This window comes from Dendrobates tinctorius, unplaced genomic scaffold (genome assembly GCF_039654945.1).
Source record: "Dendrobates tinctorius isolate UK_male_01 unplaced genomic scaffold, ASM3965494v1 ptg000063l, whole genome shotgun sequence".
Classification (NCBI taxonomy): domain Eukaryota; kingdom Metazoa; phylum Chordata; class Amphibia; order Anura; family Dendrobatidae; genus Dendrobates; species Dendrobates tinctorius.
In genome coordinates, this window is record NW_027361731.1 from 20192461 (window position 1) to 20209856 (window position 17396).

Here is a 17396-nt window from a genome sequence, read left to right on the forward strand (position 1 = left end):
CTATTATCCCCATCAGGTTTCTAAAGCTGCAAAACAGTTACAAGAAGTGACCTGAAAACAGCAGATAAGACGCCAAAAAATGGCATCTCAGGAACCCGTCCATTCTGAGGACCAGAGATCATCATGTGACCTCACTATGGGCGCTCCTTCTGTTACGAGTCCATGAAAAAAAAAGAAAAAGGATTGTTCAGGAAGGCATCAATATGAAGTATACAATACGGGGAGCAGAGATGTGCGCACTTGTCGGGAAACATTTGCCAATCTCAAATTCGGCACGAACGTAGCACATTTGGAGTAGTGTTCCAGAGCAAAGTTCGAGCACATTTCGGTAAATGATCGCGTTTCCAATAATGCTTTTGATAGGTGTGACGGGGTTACTGCAGAGTATCCAGAAGACCGCGGCGTCTGATTGCTCCTACTCCTGCGCTGAAAAGCACTTCTTTTTAATGGTGTTCATTCCTTTTGGCAGAACACGGGTTAATCGACCATGTTGAAAACTCTGAGCTCTCAGCTGTGCTCGGTCAGCCATTCCCATCCCCTATATATACCGTGTGCAGAATTATTAGGCAAGTTATATTTGAGAGGATTCTTTTTATTATTGAATAACAACTATGTTCTCAATCAACCCAAAAGACTCATAGATATTAAAGCTTAATATGTTTGGACGTTGGAGTGGGTTTTTTTTCCGATTTGGCTATCTTAGGAGGATATCTGTTTGTGCAGGTAACTATTACTGTGCATAATTATTAGGCAACTTAATAAAAACCAAATATATACCCATCTCACTTGTTTATTTTCACCAGGTAAACCAATCTAACAACACAAAATGTAGAAATAAACATTTGACACTCAAAAACAAAACAAAAAAAATCAGTGACCAATATAGCCACCTTTCTTTAACAAAAAAGGTCATTAAAGAATGGGTTAAGATCATAGAAAAGACATTTTCACACCTCTTGCATGGAACCTTTTATTCCTGCGTATCTATAAATTATTTTTCAAGTCCCAAAAAAATTTTTTTTTTTGATTGTGACCAATTCTATATATTGTTCGCAAGCATTTAGTCACGCTCTTTGCATGAAATATTTTATTTCTGCGCTGAAAATCCATTTTATGTGCAAAAAACTCCGTCTGATGGTCACTAATTCCATATATTGCTTGTAGGTACTTATTCACACCTTTTGCATGGAACCACTCATTCCTGCGCATCTATAAATTATTTTTGAGGTGTAAAAAATTCCTTTTGATTCTAATTCTATATATTGCTCGTAGGCACTCATTCCCACCCTTCGCATGGAATCATTTATTTCTGCGCAGAAAATCCATTTTCCATTGGAAGATCATTTTGGAGTTATTTAATTACTTTTAGATATATCCTTTTATATTATTGTGAAAAAAAAAAATTTCTCTATGTACAATTAAATTCTCCAGTTGTATAAAATTCAAGTATGATCGGTCTTAGGCTAGTTTCACACTAGCGTTTATTGCCTGCAGCACACGGCGCCGCTAAGCCCCGCCTCCCTGCCCGCCCCATCCGGTCATCGGCACCTACTAGCGCACATGGACGCTTGCGATCTGCGCACCCTATCTTTAGCATAGGGTGCGCAGATCGTGCGCTGGCCGTGCGCTAGTAGGATTTTAGTGTGTGCTGCGCACCTTTGAAGGTGTGCCGTGCGCGCCAAAATGCAACATGCTGCGTTCGGCGCACCTTCAAAAGTGTGTAGCGCACGCTAAAATCCTACTAGCGCACGGCCAGCACACGATCTGCGCACCCTATGCTAAAGATAGGGTGCGCAGATCGCAAGCGTCCATGTGCGCTAGTAGGCGCCGATGACCGGATGGGGCGGGCAGGGAGCCGGGAGGGGGCGGGGCTTAGCGGCGCCGAGCGCTGCAGGAAATAAACGCTAGTGTGAAACTAGCCTAATATCGACTAAATATATGTTTGACTGTATGATTGATTGATTTTTCTTGGGAACTTCAATCCTGGAGTGATCTGTATCGTGGCAAGGAACCGCTCACTCTTCCTTTCATGTGTTGCCACTTTTTGTCATTAATTGCAAGCTTTGTGATTGGTTTGTAACCTACATATATTTTTCTATGCATCTTGTTTTTATTTACCTATGACTAAGGGTGCCTTTGTTTTCAAATAATTTTGTTTTTTTTTTTTTAAATAAAAAGGGTAGGGAAAGGAATGTAGGAAGGGAGGGAAGGGAGTGGGGAATAAACAACCTTGTACAGGTACGGAAAAAAGATTTAAAAACTAGAGAACCCACAAACAGGTATAGAATATCATATTGAATAACAACATAAAAGAAGAAAAAAAAAAAAAAAATCGACAATCCTTATTGTGGGGTAACATTCTTGGAAGGAGATACAACATCCCAGTACTAAAGCGCCCAGGTTTAAACTTCAAAATATAGTGCCTCTTGTTAAGTCTAGTTGATATGAAATTTGTTGTTCCAGGTCTTCCATTTTTTTGAGTATTTGTGAATGTGATTGTTGTTAATCGCAAATCTGCGTTCTATATCGCTGTGTTGGCCTATCTTGTCAAGTATGTCTGAAAACTTGGGAACTTCTGCTTTCTTCCACCATTGTGCTAACATGGTCTTGGTCACTAAGAGGATGTGTATGATAATGTGTCTTACCGAATCATCAAATTGTTCCATGTCTAAAGAAAGAAGTGCTCTTTCGGGTGTAATTATGAAGTCCTTAGCAATGAGGATAATGTGCTGTGTGACTTGAAGCCAGAGGTTTTTGATTTTTGAACAACCCCAGAAAATATGGTAGAGGTTCCCTTGGTGTCCACAATCTCTCCAGCACAAGGAAGATAGCAGACTGTTAAAATGCGATAACCTTGTCGGGGTATAGTACCACCTATTTAACAATTTGAAATAACTCTCATGAAGACCCATTGATATGTTGGAATTCTAAGTGTTTTTGATGGCATCGTTCCAATTCTCGAGACGGATATCAGCACCAAAATCGGACTCCCATCTCTTCATGTATACGTTTTTGTGGCTCGTTAGGTCTTTGACAACAGATCTATACAAATTACGCAGACTCCAGAGGTTTTTATTTTTAAGGTTGCACAGTAGTGAAGTTAGCATTTCATAATTCAAAGTCCTCCCTTTTATGAATTTCCAAATTCTGTCTTTCAACATGGTGTAAAAGACTAGCTCAGATGACGGTAAATTATATTTAACCCTGATCTCACCGAATTTCAGGAACTCCACTCCACTATAAACATCCCCCACCCTTTTAATTCCAGATTTCCCCCAAACCTCCGGTATCGGGAGATCATCTATCAGTGCCAATGAAGATAGAGGCAACTTTAAGATTTGCTCTGCTTTTTTGATATTTTTAGTCGGCTTAATGAGATCCCTCCAGGCTGAGATTATCGGCCGGAATATAGGATGAGATGAGTTCGCACTGGGCTTTTGCAGAAGGAAGTGAAAGAAAAGTTTTTGAATGGAACCTCTATCACTAGCATCTCTCTCCAAGCCATACCAAGCTGGATGTGTCATGTTTTCAGTAAACCAGTGCCAGCTCTGTTTGATGAGCGAGGCCTGATAATAAGCGTATATGTTGGGCAGTCCTGCGCCCCCATGTTTTTTATTTTTGTACATCAAGTCTGCAGATATTCTTGCTTTTTTACCTTTCCAAATAAATAGTCGGATGAGCTCTTGAGCTTTATCAATGGTTTGGCGCGGAAAGCTAACTGGTACAGTCCTAAATATGTATAAAATTTTGGGAAGGATAAAAGTTTTGACTGCCAGAATCTTCCCAAAGATGGAAGTCTCTAGCTGAGCCAAAAAGGATAGATCGCCTGTAATAGTCTTTATAATGCTGTCTAAATTGGCCCTAACTGTGGCTTGGATTGATCCAGCTATTCTAATCCCTAGATAGACAATCTCTTTCTCCTCCCAAATGAACTGGGTTTGGGCCTTTATTTCGCTAATTTCAGATTGTTTCATGTTTAGAGTTATAAATTTTGATTTGTTTGGGTTTATCTTAAAATAAGATGCTCTAGAGAATTTTTCTAGTTCAACTGAAAGGGCTTTAATGGAGATTGCAGGATCCAGTAGCGTGAGGAATAGATCATCTGCGAATAATCCAATTTTAAAATTTCGTGATGGCAGTTCAAATCCTTTAATATCGTTTATTCTTATTTTTTCGGCTAGGGGCTCTATGGCAAGCACAAATAGAAGGGGGGACAGGGGGCACCCCTGTCTCGTGCCATTGGTAATGTCGAACGGGTCGGAGAGGAAATTGTTTGCATAAATCCTGGCACTCGGACCCGAGTACAAGGCGAAGACTGTTGATAGAAACTTCTCATCAAAGCCAAATCTAGCGAGAGTTGCTTTTAAGTAAAGCCAGTTTAGCCTATCAAACGCCTTCTCGGCAGTCCAGTGCCAGAAAAGCAGTTTGGGTTCTCAGGTTGGTCGCTAAATTTATCAGATTCAACACCCTTCTAGTTCCGTCTGAGGCCTGGCGGCCCTCTGTAAAGCCTATTTGATCATCCACCAACAGACGTGGAAGGATGTTTTTTAATCGGTTTGCAATGATCTTTGAGTAGATTTTAATATCGCTATTTATGAGCGATATTGGCCTATAGCTCTGTATCATCTCGGGGTCCCCCCCCTCCTTTGGAATCATGATAATTGTTGCCTCTAAACATCTCCTTTGGGAAGAACCCCGAGAGGACGCCAGATCAAAGACGGAAGCCAGCTGTGGAGCCAGAACTTATGAAAAGGATTTATAGTAGTCTCCAGAGAAGCCATCCGGCCCTGGTGATTTTTGGGACTGCAGTTTCTTGATAACATCAGCAATTTCTCTCTCTGTAAAGGGGCTATTGACATAACTCAAGTCCAGCTCATCGACTCTTGGTAGATCAATACTCTGTAGAAAAGAATCTACAAAATTCGAGTTAACCACCGGTGTTTGGGGGGTCATCTTTCAGGTTATAGAGATTTTTAAAGAATTCTGCAAACGAGTTGACAATGTCCCTAGGGTGAGTTTTGGGGTCACCCGAGGGAGATACTATCTTATTTATTCTCCTTTTAAATTTCCTCATCATAAACCTGGTAGGCTTGTTAAGAGACGCATATGATTTGTACTTAGATGCTTTGATGACTGCATCATATTCCTGGTAGATTTCAGATCTCAAACTCTGTCTAAGTCTCAAAATCTCAGCCTGGACGGTCTGGGAAGGAACTTTTAAGTTTGTTTTTTCTCTAGATCATTAATTTGGGCCTGTAGGTTTGAAATATATTTTCCCTATTTCTCTTCTTATGTTTAGAAAGAATTTGCATAAGACACCCCCTCAGGACCGCTTTATGGGCGTTCCAGACCGTGAACTGATCTACTTCACCAGGTACGTTTTCCTTGAAGTAGTTTAAGAGAGCGTTTTCTATCTCTTGTTTGTAATCTGGTATATATAGCAAAGCTGAGTTAAGCTTCCAGCGGAATGGTTTGTCAGGGGGAGGACCCACAAGGAAGTCAATGAGAACCGGGGTATGATCCGAGATGGACTTCTGCATGTAGCGAATTGTCCTTAATTTTGGACAGAGTGAATATGTTAATAAGTAGAAGATCTATCCTGGAAGCTGTCTTATGTACATCTGAAAAGTGGGAATACTCACGTGACGATGTATTCAAGCAGCGGAAAGCATCATAAAGCTCATTTTGAATTAACCAGTCTTTTAAAGCTGGGACCTTGTGGCGAACTAAAGAGGATGAATCAATGCTGCTATCTGGGACAATATTAAAGTCGCCCAATAAGATGAGTTCGCCTGTTTTAACTTTGTCAATTTTTTTGATAAGCTTGTTCAAGAAGCGAATGTGTCCCTTGTTGGGTGCGTATACATTCACTATTGTGCATGGCCTTTCATGGAGTAAACAGATGAGTATATGAAACCTGCCCAAGGAGTCTGGTATCTCTTTGATGAGCTGAAAAGGAACGGTGCCACCTACCAATGTGATGACCCCAGCCTTTTTCTTTGGGGAAAGTGACTTGTACATGTGTGGGAAGTTCTTGTGCTAGAAGACCGGGTGTCGATCGGAAGCCAGTTTAACCTCCTGAAGGCATACCAATTCTGCCCGGGTTTGGTTGATCTCCTTCCATACCGCATACCTCTTATTCAGACTGTTGAGCCCCCTAACATTGTATGATAAAATTTTCATCGTTAGAATGCAATATCAAAACAGGAAAGGGAAACAAATAGAACAATGAAATACAGAAAAAAAAAAAAAAATTACGAACTTGAGAGTTCTCCTGGAGGACTCCAAACTGGTTGGTGTCTCACCTTTGATCAGGGGAAAAACGAGAAAAAAAATTAAGTGGCAAGTTCCCACAGTGACAACGATAAACTGTAATTACGGGTACTAATAGTCAAGGGTGCCTTTGTGCACCAGAAACACGTCAGGTATTTTTTGCATTTTAATATGGCATATTAGCATAATAAAGTTTTTTTTTTCATTTATGCCGGTGTGCCGAACGAACTTTCTTCTTCTTGTGGATAATTCCACATGTGGTAATTCATAGTTTGATGCCTTCAGAGTGAATCTACATTTTTCATAGTCATGAAAATAAAGAAAATAGTTTGAAAGAGGTGTGTCCAAACTTTTGGTCTGTACTGTATATATGTAATCGATATTACAAAGTGTATTACATATTTACAATTTATTACAGTTGTGTTCTAAAGTTGTATTCCAATAAATATATATTATGTTCTAGGTAAACATCTTGATTATTGTATCATAAAAAAGATTAAATGTCTGATGTTCATATTATACAATAAATTTTTCACTTAACCCCTTCACGACCTTTGACGCCACATAGGCGTCATGAAAAGTCGTGCCAGAACGACCCATGACGCCTATGCGGCGTCATAAAAAGATCTCCCTCCTGCGGGTTGGGTGAGCGGGTTCAATTAAAGTTCACCCGACCCGCCGATGCAGGGGGACCTAGACTTGACCCCGGGGGGGTGGCTTCGCCCCCCCGGGGATACGATCACTTCCAGTGACCTTTTTGCCACCCCCCCTCGCATCTGATTGGAGCTAGCGTCCATGTGACGCTAGCCCTCCAATCAGATGTGGAGGGGCAGAGTAAAATCATGGCTGCCTCGTTCCTCAACTTCATCCCGTCCGTGGAAGCTGAGGAACAAGGTGCTAGACTGCCGCCCTGACTTGCGATCACCGCCGCTGTCATCGCCACTGCCACCACTGCCCTCCGGTAGTATATCGCTCTCCTCCGCCGCCAAATTTCAGCCCCTCCCACCTCCGCTCACTCACCCCTGCCCCCTGATCCTCCCCCAGCACCCCCGATCATCCACCTGCTGTTTCCATGTCTGCCAGCTCTTCAGCCGCCTACTGCCTCCTGTGCCCCAGTGATGACCGTCATTAACCCCTGCCCCCCTGATTAACCCCTGCTACTGCAGGTTATTTCATTATCGCCTCAGCCACCTCCTACCCCCCCTGTGCCTGACAGCCCCCCTCTGCCCCTGGTGATCCCCCAGCACCCCCAATCATCCACCTGATGTTTCCATGTCTGCCAGCTCCTCAGCCGCCTACTGCCTCCTGTGCCCAAGTGATCACCCTATTAACCCCTGCCGCTGTAGGATTTTATTTCCTTATCTCCTCAGCCACCTCCTTCCCCCCCGTGCCTGACAGCCCCCCTCTTCCCCTGGTGATCCCACAGCACCCCTGATCATCCCACAGCACCCCTGATCATTTCCCCTGCTGCTGCAGGCTCCTCAGCCGCCTCCTGTGCCTAACAGCCCCCTCCTGCCCCCGTGATCACCCCTCAGCCCTAGTGATCACCCCCATCAACCCCTGCCCCCCTTATTAACCCCTGCTGCTGCTGTTTTTTATATCCACCTCCATCTACTTAGCCACCTCCTGCCCGCCCCATGCCTGACAGCCTCCTTCTGCCCCTGGTGACCATTCCCCTGCACCCCTACTGTTGATGCCGCCGCTGGTTCCATCTCCACCTAATTCTCCTCAGCGCCCACCTGCCCCTGACAGCTCCTTTCTGCCCCCGGTGACCATCCCCCTGCCCCAGTAATCACCCCTGATCACCCCCCCTGCTGCTGCCGCTGGTCCCTTCTCCACTTCCATCTCCTCAGTCCCCTCCTGCCCCCCGCGTGCCTAACAGTCCCCTCCTGCCCCCCGCGCGCGCCTGACAGTCCCCTCCTGACAGCCCATTCCTCCAGTAAAAAGTTTCACCAAACACTCGCACATACACTATAATAAAGGTTTTTTTTACACACGCACACACACCACACGCACAATGTCCCGCTCATCCCAGTGCCAAAGGGTGTACTCCATTGAGGAGGCATATGAAATTATTGCCTCTGATACTGAAAGTGAGAGAGAGGCCCTACCTTTCTCTATTCCTCCCACTCTTCCTCTTCCAGCGACACAGACTTGCCACCACCGAGATGTCGCAGGACGAGAAATCGTCCGGAGCCCAGGGAAGAAGAGTCGGAGGCCTTAGAGGAAGAGTTGGAGACCTTGGAGGAAGTCTCACAGCCAAGTGTGAGTTTCCCCCAACCAAGTGCTAGTCACGCCCAACCTAGCACTAGGTCTCCCTCCTGGACCCCCGTCCCTGAAAATTTTGCTCCACGGATTCCTGATTTCGTTCCCCAATCAGGAATCCAGTTTGAGCCTGCCAACTTCAGGGAAATAGACTTTTTCAAAGTCTTTTTCTTGGAGTCAATCGTCAGTCTCATGGTGGAGCAAACTAACTTGTACGCCCAGCAATTTTTGGCCAAACACCCATTTTCTTCATTCTCTATTTGGAGTCCCGTTAACTCTGTAGAAATGATTAAACATTGGGGACTGGTCCTTCACATGGGGATTGTGAAGAAACCAGAAATTCACCAATACTGGAGTACTGATATTTTATATCAAACTCCAGTATATGGCATGGTTATGACTCGGAAACGTTTTGAGGCTATTCATAAATTTCTTCATTTCAGGGACAACACTGAAAGCCTTCCCCGCGATGACCCGAATTTTGATAGACTGTTCAAAATTCGGCCAGTTGTCAAACACTTCAACAACAAGTTTGCTGAAGTGTACATTCCTGAAAGGGAAATTTGTGTGGATGAATCCCTCATCCACTTCAAAGGGAGGCTTCAGTTCCGTCAGTACCTGCCCAGCAAAAAAGGCAAGGTACGGGATGAAACTTTACAAGCTGTGTGAGAGTACCTCAGGGTACACTCTCAGCTTTAGAGTTTACCAAGGAAAGGACAGTAGGATCCAGCCCCCAGAATGTCCACTTGCTCTGGGGGTGAGTGGGAAAATAGTGTGGGATTTGGTCCACCCTCTGCTTGATAAAGGTTACCATCTGTACGTTGATAACTTTTATACAAGCATCACACTATTTCAATCCCTCTCTGCCAGAGCTACCGTCGCTTGCGGTACCGTGCGCAGAAACCAGAGGGGTCTCCCTTTGCCGCTAATTGAGCAGCCTCTAAGAAAGGGTGAGACCCGGGTCCAATATAGCGGCAACGTGCTTGTGGTCAAGTTCAAAGACAAAAGAGACGTCTTTGTCTTGACCACAATCCATGGTCCCGGCACCACGGCCACCACCGTTCGAGGTACCCCAGCACCGGTCCACAAACCGGACTGTGTCCTGGCGTACAACCATCACATGGGGGGAGTTGATCTTTCTGATCAAGTCCTCCAGCCCTATAGTGCCATGCGGAAGGCGAAGGTGTGGTTCAAAAAAACTGGCTGTGCACCTCATACAAATGGCACTGTATAACACATGCGTGCTATCACGATGTGCAGGCCAGAACCACTCCTTCCTTGAGTTCCAGGAGGCGGTGATAATGGCCATGATTTTTGGAGAGGAGGACGGAGCGCGCCCCAGCACCCCTGGAACTCAAGTTTCCCGTATGGTACCAGGGCAACATTTTCCCCATGAGGAGAGGAAAAAAAAAAAAAAAAAAAAGGTGCCGGGTATGCTATTAAAAGGGGGACAAGAAGGGAAACTCGTTTCCAATGTGAACCGTGTCCCGACAAACCTGGACTGTGTTTGAATGAGTGCTTCAGAATTCATCACACGTCCATGGACTAAACACATCCTGACGCTCCACTACAGAACTCAGCCACACCAGCCTGACATACACAATACCACACACACCAACCTGACGTACACTACACCACACACCAACCTGACATACACTATGCCACACACACCAACCTGATGTAGTATCAAGTTGGTATGTGTGGCGTAGTGTACGTCAGGTTGGTGTGTGTGTGTGGCATAGTGTACATCAGGTTGGTGTGTGTGGTGTATACAATACCACACACACCAACCTGACATACACTACACCACACACCAACCTGACGTACACTGCACCACACACACACCAACCTGATGTAGTATCAAGTTGGTATGTGCGGCGTAATGCGCGTCAGGTTGGTGTGTGTGTGGCGTAGTGTACATCAGGTTGGTGTGTGGTGTATACAATTCCACACACACCAACCTGACGTACACTACACACCAACCTGATGTAGTGTCAGGTTGGTATGTGTGGCGTAGTGTACGTCAGGTTGGTGTGTGTGTGCTCTGTAGTGTACATCAGCTTGGTGTGTGTGTGTGTGTGTGTTGTATACTACACCACACACACCAACCTTACACTACGCCACAAACACTAACCTAATGTAGTGTGGCAGGTTGGTGTGTGTGGCGTAGTGTACGTCAGGTTGGTGTGTGTGTGGTGCATACCCTAAAACACACACCAACCTGACGTACACTACATACTTTCCATAAGCGACATGGTGTCCGCTAACTATAGGAGCTAATTTTCCATTCCAAAAGTCAAACGGCGCTCCTTCTCTTCAGGGCCATGCCGTGCGCCCAAACAGTGGTTTATGACCACATATGAGGTATCGGTGTACTCAGGAGAAATTGCTCAACAAATTTTAGGATCCATTTTATCCTGTTGCCCATGTAAAAAAGAAAAAATGTAGGCAAAAAGAAATTTTTGGTGAAAAAAAAAGAAGTCCTTTTTCATTTTTACAGATCAATTTGTGAAGTATCTGGGGGTTCAAAGTGCTCTCTATGCATCTAAATAAGTTCCTTGGGGTGTCTAGTATTCAAAATGGGTTCACTTGTGGGGGTACTCCAATGTTTCGGCACACAGGGGCTCTCCAAACACGACATGGTGTCTGCTAATGACTGGAGATAATTTTCCATTCAAAAGTCAAATAGCGCTCCTTCCCTTCTTGGCCCTGCCGTGCGCCCAAACAGTGGTTTATGGCCACATATGAGGTATCGGTGTACTCAGGAGAAATTGCCCAGCAAATTTTACTATCCATTTTATCCTGTTGCCCAGGTGAAAATGAAAAAATTGATGCCAAAAAAAATTTTTGTTGGAAAAATTGAAATGTCCATTTTTTCCTTCCATGTTGCTTTAGTTCCTGTGAAGCACCTGAAGGGTTAATAATCTTCTTGAATGTAGTTTTGAGTAGCTTGAGGGGTGCAGTTTTTAGAATGGTGTCACTTTTGGGTATTTTCTGCCATATAGACCCCTCATAGTGACTTCAAATGTGAGGTGGTCCCTAAAAAAATGGTTTTGTAAATTTTGTTGCAAAAATGAGAAATCGCTGGTCAACTTTTAACCCTTATAACGTCCTAACAAAAAAAAAATTTTGTTTCCAAAATTGTGCTGATGTAAAGTAGACATGTTGGAAGTGTTATTTATTATTTAGTTTATGTCAGATAACTCTCTGGTTTAACAGAATAAAAACTCAAAATTTTCGCCAAATTTTCATTTTTTTCACAAATAAACACAGATTTTCGAACTAAATTTACCACTAACATGAAGCCCAATGTCACGAAAAAACAATCTCAGAATCGCTAGGATGCATTGAAGCGTTCCTGAGTTATTACTTCATAAAGCGACACTGGTCAGAAATGCAAAAAATGGCCAGGTCAAAATAGCCTGGGTCATGAAGGGGTTAAATATAAGCAATATATGTGGGAGTCGGTGTAAGGGAAATTGAGGAGTCGGAGTCGCAGGTTTGGCTTACCGACTCCACAGCCCTGCTTGCAAGTCTGATCCCGTTCTAATGGAGCCTCCGACACCGACCTCCACCCGCAGAGCCGCACTCCACATAGAGAATAATGGAGCCTCCAGCACCGACCTCCACCCACAGAGCCGCACTCCACATAGAGAATAATGGAACCTCCAGCACCGACCTCCACCCACAGAGTCACACTCCACATAGAGAATAATGGAGCCTCCAGCACCAACCTCCACCCGCAGAGCCGCACTCCACAGAGAATAATGGAGCCTCCGGCACCGACCTCCACCCGCAGAGCCACACTCCACATACAGAATAATGGGGCCTCCAGCACCGACCTCCACTCGCAGAGCCGCATTCCACATATAGAATAATGGAGCCTCCGGCACCGACCTCCACCTGTAGAGCCGCACTCCAGAGAATAATGGAGCCTCCGGCACCTACCTCCACCCGCAGAGCCGCACTCCACATAGAGAATAATGGAGCCTCCACCACCGACCTCCACCCGCAGAGCCGCACTCGGGTAAGGATTTTTGCAGGATTCTAGTAGTATTTCCTTAAAAATGCCCCATTTATGTTCGTTTTCTCCAGTTACCATGACGTTGTCCCAATCTATACGATTACGCTTCTCCCTTAATTTGTTACAATCATCTTTCTTAAAGTTCCAGGTTTTGGCATTTGCCTTTTTGAATGTTTGAATGAAAATGACATTGAAACTTACCATGTTATGGTCACTGCTTCCCAAATGCTCCCTGACCTGTAGATCTGAAATTGTATCTGGTCTATGTGACAGAACCAGATCCAGCAGATCACCTCCCCTGGTCAGTTCATCAGCCAGCTGAGGGAGGTCATTGTCCTGAGCTGCGGACAAGTAATTGTAGCTTTTAGCACAGAAAGAAGAGTCTATGTCCCATTGAATGTCTGGATAGTTAAAATCCCCCATTATAAGAACCCTATTACTGTTTGCTGCTCCTCCTCTACCTGTTCCTCTAGATTAGGCTTGTAGCAGACTCCAATTAGCAGCTTTCCATTATTACCATCCCCACGTACAGTTACACATCGTGACTCTACATTGCTGTAACTCCCCCACTGTCTTCTTTCAGCACAGGTTTTAATGTGGATTTTATGAAGATGCACACCCCTCCACCTTTTTTATCTTTCCTGTCCTTTCTAAATGTCGTAGAACCCTCTATGTTTGTTACCCAGTCATGGCTCTCGTCAAGCCAGGTTTCCGTAATGCCCACCACTGTGGGCATCGTGGAGGTGGATGCTTCTGATTGGGCATTGGGAGCAATTCTCTCACAAAGAACTGGAGAGAAGGCTCGGTTACATCCTTGTGCTTTCTTTTCCTGTAGGCTTACCCTTGCAGAGAGGAACTATAACGTGGGAAATAAGGAACTTCTAGCGATTATTGCACCCTTTAAGGAATGGCGGCATCATCTGCAAGGGGCCGCACAACAGATCATAGTGCTGACCGATCATCGCAATTTAGAATTCCTGAGAGCTGCTAAATGTCTGTCTCCACATCAGATTCGGTGGAATTTATTTTCGAACCAATTTAAATTTTGTTATTTCGTGCCATCCAGGTTCACATTATGGGAAAGCTGATGCTTTTTCAAAATCCATTCTGCGGATTCCGTACTTGGGTCGCTGCCCCAGACCATTTTATCGGATGCCAACTTCATCGGAGTAATCCATGATCCGGACCTATGGATGGCGATCAAGGAAGCCTATGATGATGATGTATCTCTTGCTAACCCACCTTTGGATATCATTCTTGTCCTTAAGGGAAGCTTGTGGTTTCATGACCGATGCATCTACATTCCTGAGGCTGTACGTCTGAAGATCCTCAAGTTTTTACATGACTCCAAGTTGGCTGGTCATAGGGGGTACAGAAGACACGAATTCCTGAGCTGATTTTTCTGGTGGCCAACTTGCCTGAAGGATATGAAGGACTATGTGAGGTATGTGGTCGTTATAAGACACCTCGTGCTTCTCCTACAGGTCTACTTCAGCCACTACTGGTTCCATCTCGCCCGTGGGGCTCAATCTCTATGGACTTCATTGTGGATCTTCCTACTTCTTGTGTCATGAATATGATCCTAGTGGTACTTGATAGCATGACTAAGGCTGCTCATTTTGTTCCTTGTGCCGGCCTTCCCTTAGCTAAGGAGACTGTGAACTTGGTGATACAGAATATTTTTCAGGTGCATGTGGTCCCAGATGAAGTTCTCTCTGACCCTGGAGTAAAATTCACCTCAGATTCTAGAAGGGGTTTTGTTCTGCGCTTAATATTAATATTCGTCTTTCTTCTGCATATCACTCTCAGACAATTAGTGAGACAGAGCGAACCAATTAGACTTTGGAGCAATATCTACTATGCTACGTCTGCCATCTTCAGGATGATTGGTTGAAACTACTTCCTGTAGCGGAATTCTCCTACAATAATTCTCAGAATGCCTCCACTATGGTAATGCCTTTCTTTGCTAATCTAGGTTATCATCCGAGCAGCTTTCCTAGATCTCCGTTGGATGTTCCAGTACTGGCAGTGGAGGAAAGGTTGACTGCTTTGAGGAGAATCTACAAGTCCTTAAAGAAACATTAAATTCAGCTCAGGAATGTTACAAGAGATCAGCTGATCGATTCCAGAAGCCAGCACCCATGTTCAAGGTAGGAGACTCAATGTGGTTATCCACTAAGAATCTAAGACTGAACGTTCCCTCACAGAAACTGGGACAGAAGTGCATAAGTCCTTTCAAGATCACCGGTATTGTTAGACCCAGTCCCGTACCTCTGCGGCGTCCCAATCGGGACTCCCGCTCTGTGCTGGCCCCATGCTGCCCTGTTGCAGCCTCTACTTCCTGGCACACGGCCAGCAGGTCCCCAGGTAGAGTGCTTAGGGCGCGCTGCCGGTCTCTTAAAGAGACAGCGCGCATTTTTCAAAAAGTACTTCTGACCAATGGTGTGCTAGTAATTACTATTTCTAGCCCCTCCGTCATAGGGAGGGTAACAGAGTAACAAGTATCTTCTGTTGCTAGCTTCTGGTTCTGCTGCCTGTTGTACTTGTGCACCTGCAGAGCTCTGCCAAGTATTCCGCTTATACTGTTTGTCTCTGCAGACTGTCTGTTAGCTGTTACCCAGCTGTCCAAGACTACATCTGTACCATCTACACCAGTTCTGTCCTGCTCCGCCACTCATTCATCCGAACCACTGGACAACGCCTGGTCAGCTTTTACCCATAACCCGTCGGTCAGCTTGACCATTTCTGTTAACCCTGTTTATCCATCTGTCCCGATGGGACAGCTGCCACGTGTCCGGGGTCTGACTAGAGGTAGCACCGGTTTCCTCCAGACACTTCATTCTGACCCTCTTCAAGGGGACTTACTACGGGTGGCTGAGGCTTTCTTAGTCACGCCCCCTTCGGAGTTCCCCGGACCGTGGTCCAGAGGTTCCGCACATATTGCAATAAACTACGAATGTGAACTTCACAACCTGTGCCTCAGCTTCCATTTGTTACAGGAATCGTGAATTCTCTGGCCTGCCATCTTAAGCTTACGAGGACTATGAAGGTATTTCATGTCTCTCTTTTGAAGTCTGCCTCTCCTAATAGCTTTCAGGGATGCATTGTGCCCCATCCATGACCCATACTGGTAGATGGGCAGGAGAAATTCTTGGTGGCGGAAATCATTGATTCTAGGATCCACAGAATCCAACTCAGTATCTTATAAGATGGCAGGGATATTCACCTGAGGAGGACTCTTGGGAACCCGTTGACAACATCTGTACCGTGCAGAAGATCACTCAGTTCCATCAAAAATACCCCGAGAAACCAGGTCCAGGATCATCCTTAGGCCACTGTTAAGGAGGGAGTAATGTCAGGACCAGGGCTGCCACTAGGAATTTCAGGGCCCCATACTGTCAAGATTTTGGGGCCCCCTTGAGACTCCACCCAATTTCCTCCCAGCTCCGCCTCCCTCATTCGATCCTTCCACAGTCCCACCATCCACTCTTGGAAAAACTCCTGCACCACATCCTCATCAATCACACATTAACACCATATCACATACATAACCATCAGCCTTTGTTTTGACCAAAAGATTTTTTAAGCCGCCACCACGAAAAGGTAGACTTATCGCAGTTTATAACGTAGCTTCTGACTTCTAGCCAGTCAGAAGCTGTGCTTACAAGCTGGCACCGTAAGACCGGATTGGTGCTGAAAATCGATAAAGATGTCAGAAAGTGAGTATGAGAGAGAATTAGGTTTAAAGGGACCCTGTCAGCACAGAATGACTGTTCAACCAAGTACAGGCTCTTGGTGCTGTCAGCGTCAGGATTTTTTCTCATAGTTACCAACCTCAGGTGGAGCATTTGCCTAGGTACCTAGGATTTTGGAGAAATAAAGCGAGACACAGGTAGCTTGGCTATCAAGTAAATCTCCTGTTTAATAGTGCAGCAGGACGGGTTCTTAAAGCCCAACATCAGAGGAAATGGACAAAAATGGACAATTCCGTAAGGCTAGTTTCACACTAGCGTTTTTGAGCACAGCGACGGCCTGCGCACGGCCGCCGCTAAGCCCCGCCCCCTGCCGCGCCTCCGCCGGTAGCTCCACCTACCGGTGCATGACGCTGCATGCGCCCCCTATCTTTATCACTGGGGGCGCAGGCCGTGCGCAGTATGCGTTTGGCGGCGCATGCGCCTTTTTGACGGTGCGCCGGCGCAACCAAACTGCAGCACTGCAGTCCCACGGTACTCATCTGTCTTTGTGTATAGGTCTCGATCTGGCCGCTGCTCTGATGAACCTTGCTACCCAATAATCTTTTGCAATATCAGCTGCAAACAGGGCCCCTAAGGCTGAAACTTGTACTTTTAGCGTGCTTGTGGAGAGACCCAATTCGAAACCTTTCTGGAGAAATTCCAGAATATGTTTCGTGGGAATTCCATCTCTGATGTCAAAGTGAAAGGTGGACAGGAAGCGTTTCCAGGTCCTAGCATAGATATTAGTGGTGGTTAATTTTCTGCTTCTTAGGAGGGTGTCAATTAAGTTCTTGGAGAACCCTCTATTTTTTAATAGTGACCTTTCAAATACCACGCCGTCAAATGAAGTCCCGCTACTTGTGGGTGGCTGACTGGCCCCTGGTGGAGGAGATCCGGAAGGTTCGGCAGTACCCAGGGATCGCCTACCGACATGGTCCTCAACCATGTGAACCAGGTCCTCCTGGGCCAAAAGGGGGCAATCAGTATGACTCTTGCCTGATCCTCTCTGATCTTCCTGACTACCAGAGGAAGAAGATTCAATGGTGGGAAGGCGTATGCCAGAGAAAAATCCCATCTTATCAGTAGGGCATCCACCGCCA

The 17396-nt window shown here is 45.4% G+C and overlaps 2 protein-coding genes across 2 annotated transcripts in view; both read right to left on the reverse strand.

Annotated features, from left to right (window-relative positions):
* Window positions 1–17396, reverse strand: part of LOC141094247 (uncharacterized) — a 104613-nt gene that overhangs the window by 77832 nt on the left and 9385 nt on the right. The window lies entirely within an intron of this gene.
* The window catches only part of LOC141094212 (uncharacterized), a 35432-nt gene that overhangs the window by 8613 nt on the left and 9423 nt on the right, over window positions 1–17396 (reverse strand). The gene's annotated exons all lie outside the window — the stretch shown is intronic.